At 40.8% G+C, this 6,993-nt stretch overlaps 1 pseudogene across 1 annotated transcript; it reads right to left on the reverse strand.

Moving 5' to 3' along the window:
* Window positions 1-2,552: 2,552 nt before the first annotated feature.
* LOC308247847 (olfactory receptor 1J4-like) lies at window positions 2,553-3,481 on the reverse strand (annotated as a pseudogene). Its single transcript has one exon. The product of its transcript is annotated as an olfactory receptor 1J4-like (transcript).
* Window positions 3,482-6,993: the final 3,512 nt, after the last annotated feature.

Here is a 6,993-nt window from a genome sequence, read left to right on the forward strand (position 1 = left end):
AAGAATTTCTTTATATAGTTAGTTGCTCCTACATTAGGTGCATATAAGTTTTCAAGGGTTATAACCCCTTGTTGGATCAATCCCTTTAGTATTATGTAGTGACTTCCTTTGTCTCTTGTTATGGCCTTTGTTTTGAAGTCTATTTTATCAGATTTAAGTATTGCTACTCCAGCATGGTTTTTGTTTGTTTGTTTGTTTCCATTGCATGGATTTATTTTTAAATACTTCTTTATTGTTGAAAGTATTATATATGTCTCTCTACTTCCCCCATTGACTCCCTCCAGTCCTCCCCTAAGCCCCCGTTGGCTCTCCACGCCCCTCCCATTCCAGTCCTTCACCACCCTATGACCTGTGTCCATGGGTTATGCATGTATGCATACAATGTCTTTGGTTGATTAGCTCTCACCCAACCACCCTCCCCATACCCTATGTCTTTTGATTGGAGCAAATAATCCATTTACATTTAAGGTATTATTGATAGCTACTTGTTTCTTGCCATTTTTTCTTTTACCTGTGTTCCTCTTACAATATGTATTTTCTTCTTCTGAAAGCAGTCCCTTCAACATTTCTTGCAGTGCTGATTAGTGGTAATGAATAAAGACTGGGAGTCTTTATTTTGCTCTCCCTGGGATAGTGTGGTCCAAATCTCCCCAGTGGACAGAATTCCCACTGATTCCAAACACCAGATGCTACACAGGCTCCTCCTCACATCTCTGTTGCTCTGGGTTGGGATCCCTGTGTGGGGCTGAGACCCGATGCTTCTAGGGGGAGGGAGCTCCATGCCTGCGATCTCCCTCTGGCTTTTCAGCACAACCACACATTTATGAGGAGGCTCTCCCTTTTACCATCTCCACCCTTCTTACCATCCTCCATGTGATTTCTACTGTACTCTTTGGTTATAAGTTTTCATATTAGCTATCCTTGAGTTGTTTTTCAAATTGACTGCTCTGCAATTTAGTTGCAAATCTGATTTGGGACTGGGAGCTAGTAGGTGCAGCTTTCAGCTAATCTGAAGATATATTGATATCTCCAGTGTTGCCCTAACTGGTTTGGCTCAGTGGATAGAGTGTCAGCTTGCGGACTCAAGGGTCCCAGGTTCGATTCTGGTCAAGGGCATGTACCTTGGTTGCGGGCACATCCCCAGTAGGGGGTGTGCAGGAGGCAGCTGATGGATATTTCTCTCTCATCGATGTTTCTAGCTCTCTATCCCTCTCCCTTCCTCTCTGTAAAAAATCAATAAAATATATTTTTTAAAAAATAAATCTCTAGTGTTTTAATCCTTGATCAGCTGGTTAACGTGGTGTCTGCCAAGTTCTCTACAGAAAAGTCACAATTTTCTACAAGTTACTATTTTAACCTTTAATTAATAGGTATTATTTGGGTAGATATGTTGATATTATGTAAGCATAACTTTTTCCTTATTAAAATTTTACCTGCTATAGTTAACATCCATTGGTAATTCTTATATGACAAAATTATTGAAAACGTTGAGACCAAATGGTGATTCTTATAATTCTATCGTATCTTTCTTGTTTATTAGTTGTATTCTCCTATAATAAAAAACTTACCCTCATTCCTAAGTCATTTGTTTTTTATTTATTCATTTATATCTTATGAACTCATGAATTCTTATTCTCTGAGTGATAATCCATTGCCATTGTTACTCATTTTGAAGCTTTGGGCATGTGTACTCATAGGATGGAGGTCAGGACTGGGACAAAAAGAATGGGGAATTGCCCTTTCTGGTTTTGTTAAGTGGTTACAGCTTCAGCCTGCACACTGAACGGTTGTAGCTTCAATTCCAGCCATGGGCATCTTTATTACCTGTACTACACTGGTATCTACATCTGTATATGTTTTTATATCTTATATGTACCTATATTAGTATGAGAAGTAGATGAGGTATTAAGGTAGGACCCATTATAGAAAATTTTTCCTAATTATAAATAAAGTGGTATGCTCTTAAATTCATTTTTGAAAAGTCTCTACATTTTTAACAGCCTTGCTTAGTAGCACATAGCAATTTTCATATGTAATTTCTCACCATGGCTGATTGCAGTCTGCCAACATGAGGTAATTGATTGTGCGGTGGGAAGAGATGTGCACAATCAGCTTGAAGCCAACTAAACCCAGCATAAAGGAATTAGTTCAAACATAAATAAGTAAGTAAGTAAATAAATAAAGTTCACCAAGGCCGAAAATGATGCTAAATAAGTGAGTCTTGTATAACATAAAATTTAAAAAAAATACATAAGCAAAAAATTAAATATAGCAAAACAGAAAGAGACAAATCCCCAAATTATAATTTGCAACATGTTCTGCATAAGATTTTGTATATTTCTTATAAGAGATGATGAACAAATGAAAAACATAATTAAGAATAATGAATTATTAACAATCCAAGGAGCAAACATGACCTAGTTGACATATTAACAATACCTGTACCAGAAAACAGAATGCATGTTCTATTAAAGTTATATGGAGATGTTGGTCTTACAATAATTTTAGATCTATCTCACTGTGCTCCTGACAGCATCAAGTGGATTTAGTGATTACCAGTTAAAGTACTTAACCCTATTGATATTCATCACTAGGGCCTGTTTTATATCTCTGTTCCTCAGGCTGTAGATGAAGGGGTTCAGCATGGGGGTAACTACTGTATAAATGACCAAAGCAATTATGTCTTTGGAACCCCATGATGAGGAGATAAAATAAACACCTGCAGCTGTCCCATAGTATAAAAACACCACAAAGAGATACAGATAGAAAAGGGTTTTTAAGAGTCTCTTAGTGGAGGGCATCCACAGGATGATGGTTCCTATATGTATATAAGAGCCCAAAATTATACAAAAAGGCAGGAAAAAAAACATTCCTCCCTCAGTGAATAGGACCAGCTCATTCAGGGAGATGTCTGAGCAGCTCAGCTTCAGGAGCGCAGCCAAGTCACACAAGAAGTGAGAGATGATATTATTGGCACCGAAGGACAGTCGGACCAATAGGAGGGTGTGCAACAAATCATAGACACAGGAGAGAATCCAGCAGCCAGCCACCAGCAGCACACACAAACCCTCCCTCATGATGGTGGTGCAGTATAGGGGCTGACAGATGGCCACGTACCTGTCAGATGCCATCACAGCCAGAAGAAAATTGTCAAGACCAACAAAAAGAATGAAAAAATACAACTGAGAAATGCATCCCACATAGGAGATGAATTGTTGCTGATTCTGCATGTTCATGAGCATCTTTGGGACAGTGACAGAGGAAAGAGAAATGTCAGAGAAGGCCAAGTGGCTGAGGAAGAAGTACATGGGCGTGTGCAGGCGAGAGTCCAGCCTGATGAGCAGGATGATGAGCAGGTTGCCCAGCACCGTGGTCAGGTACATGCCCAGGAACAGGGTGAAGACACGCCCTGCTGCCCTGGTGGGATGGGGAGCCCCAGGAGGAGGAACTGGGACACACTGCTCTGGTTCTCAGGCCTCATGCTGCTCTTCTGTCTGCTGGGGATGAAGAAGGTGTGGGAATCTCAGGAACCTAGAAAGGACAACCAGAACCATCACATCTCATACTGTCATTCTCTGGGAAAACCATTCATTTTTAAATACTTTCATATTAATTTCTCACACCTGTGGATGTATGCCTCTTCCCTCTCTCCCAATCTGGCTCCAGGAAAATATTGAGCCCCCAAAGTAGTCAACAGGACCTCGTCACACAGTGGTAAGAAAGGATTCTCTGTTTTATTCAACCATTACTTTTAATATCACGTCTGTGTCAGGACCTCTACTAAAAAGTGAGATGCAGCAGTGAACAAGAAAAGCAAGGAGCCCACTTATATGAGATTAGATCCTGATGAGCATGGAAGGATAATTTCTACACCAGGCCAGAGCCAACCATAATAATTTACTGTGGCAGAAACAGAAGATGAGCCCCATAAACTGCTATCAGTTGTTAGTGCCTTAAAATAACGTGAGACTCCAGGGCTAATTTGGGCTTCTTGGGGCAGTTTCACACTCCTCCTGTGAATCTGCCGGGTCTCACTGACCCTCAGCTGTAAACTTAGGGACCCTCTCAAATGAGTGGCCATTTAAAACCACTTGATGCCAGAACAGCTCCAAAACCAAAACAGTGCACAAACTATCTTTCATACTATGGTTGAACATTTAGTGCAACATTTGGGTATTGGCCTAAGGATCTACCTACATTTCCTAATGAAATCTACATGTCAAACTTACATTCCCAGATTTTAAAACCTTGTCACTGCTGCACTAAGAATTTGTGTTCTTTCACATTTTTTAGTTTTTAGGAAATAGAAACATAAATGATACAAATTCTCTAGGCACACAGCAATGCAGTAGGGAATAGAAGGACACACACACGTGTGTACGTCTGTCTGTATAATGTATGTAATATGTAATATATAAAACTTGATATATTTATTATAACTTTTTAGATAATAAAAATCACCAAATATTAACTACTTCATGGGTTTCGTCTAATATAAATTGTGATCAGCATCCATGCTTTTAACTATTACACAGGGAAACTTCCTTTTTCTTGCTTAGGGAGGCCAGCAAAATGTATTATATTAGACCTGTGAGTACTCAAAAATTCTGAAACCTCTTACTAGATAATTTCATTCCTTTATATTTATATACCTTCCAACTGACAATAAGTTCTCAAATATATTAACTTCATTTTGCACAGTAACTGTTTACTGAGAACCTCTGTAAGATTCACAATAGAAGTGCAATTCTTTTCATTTTATAGATGGGGAAACTAAAACGAAAATTTAAGTAACTTTCCCAAGGTCTCTCCGCTATTTGATGGTGATTCTGCCCAATAACCTCACACAGCCTGATGCCTGAAGGTTATTTTCCTGGGATGTTTAATAAGAGTAGAGAGGAAGAAAGGAACATTTAAAAAAAGGACAAACAAAAAAAAAAACAGAGAAAAACTTTCAAAAAGAAAAGAAAATGTGAAGAAGAAGTTGCAAAATCTGAGGGACTCTCACACTCTGGTACATGGAAATGCGAGCAGATTTGTTTCAAGAAACCGGGAGTTGCTTATAGTGTGGCCATCTCAGCTAATGGTGCCAGACAAGGAGGACAGGTAAGGACATACTTGAGTTCTGACACCCATAAACACACACACACACACACACACACACACACACACACACACACACACTGCTGAGCTGAGGATTCCAGTCACCTGTGACCACGTTCCCATCCTCAGAGTAGAATATGAAGTCAATATGTGGTTCAGCTCAAAAATACTTGTCTACACACATGCAAATCATAAGTAACACACTAAGTGAGACAAACACAACACACAATGATGGGACACTCACCCACAAAAATACTAACACACCTGACTTATGGACTCATCTTGTAACACTCAACTCACCACATATACATAACTCAAGCACTATACACACATCACCGAAAGTACACAAGACCACAAACAATTAGAAAATCTTACAAGAGCCCGGCTGGTGTTGCTCAGTGGTTGAGTATTGACCTATCAAGCAGAAGGTCACAGTTTGATTCTGATCAGGGTGCATGTCTGGTCTGTGGGTTCAATCCCTAGTGGGGGGTGTGCAGGAGGCAGCTGATCAATGATTCTGTCTCATCAAACATAGAGACATATGTCTATGTCTCTCTTCTCTCCCTTCCTCTCTGAAATCAATAAAAAATATTTTTGTAAAAAATCTCACAAGGAACACACGCCACAGGCACATATGCACACCCAGCCACACAGTCACTACAACAAGTAGCACACACCCTGCTATTACTGAGAGGTAGGCTTCCACCCTTCTGACCATCCCCTTCCAGGGGATGGGTGTCTACTTGGTGCAGTTAAGCCTATTCAGTCACAGGCAGTCATTAAACCAGCAGCAACATCCCATGCACCTGGTCACATACACATGATAACATGCACACAGAGAAAATCAAACAACACCCCTTCCAGCTCTCACACACAAGTGTGTCACCCACAGCACAGCTCCCATGTGCACCAGGACATGCTGCTGAGTAGAGGTCTGAGCTCTCTCTGAGCTGACCTTGGTTCCTGGTGAGTTTGGGCATCTTCTTGTCCAGAAGCAGAGACCGCAGTCTCACTCCTGATGCTCAGCTGTGATGCCAGTGTTTATGATGACAGGCATGAATCAGAAGTCCTTGCCACACACCAAGAAGTGATAACTTGTTCTACATGCATTAACACAGGACTTTGAGTCAGATACATAGCGCACACAGACACACATACTTACACATGCAACTATTAAATACCAGGTACACAAGCATATACAATACATGCAGACACACACACAGATTCATGGACACAGAGTCTCACACATGAACCCACTAGCGCACAGGCAGATCCATCGCCAAGTGCAGATTTCCAGCTCCTCTCACCAGGGCTCGTCATTGGCGAGTTCAGACACCTTCTGCTCCAGACTGTTGTCCATTTCCTTCGATTTTCTTCAGGAGACCTATTACCCAGACACATAGAAGAAATATATGGAGACTTGGCACTTCTACAGACTTTCCTTTTTCTTAACCAGCTCTAGAGAAATGAGTCCAATGATAACAATTATTAATTATTAAACATAACATTTCCTTTACTAAAATTTCAACTCATTTTATTTGACATCCATTGGTGATTCTTATATTAGAAAATTATTGCAAATGTTGTTGCCAAATTGTGATATTATAATTCCACTAGTGGCCCAGTGCATGAAATAAGTGCACTGCTAGGAACCCTAGCAGCTGCCGGCTGCTGGCTGCTGGCTGGGGCCTTCCTCCCTTTACCCAGCTCCCTGCTGGGGCCTCCATCCCTTCCCCTGGTCACCTGGCCATAGCCACTGGCCAGGGCCTCCTCCCTTCCCCTGGCCGGCCCTGCCCCTTGGCTGAACTCCCAGACAAACTCTCAGTTGAGGGGACAATTTGCATACTACGCTTTTATTATATAGGATTATTTCTTCTAGATTTATTACCT

This window comes from Plecotus auritus (assembly GCF_963455305.1).
Source record: "Plecotus auritus genome assembly, chromosome: 5".
NCBI lineage: Eukaryota > Metazoa > Chordata > Mammalia > Chiroptera > Vespertilionidae > Plecotus > Plecotus auritus.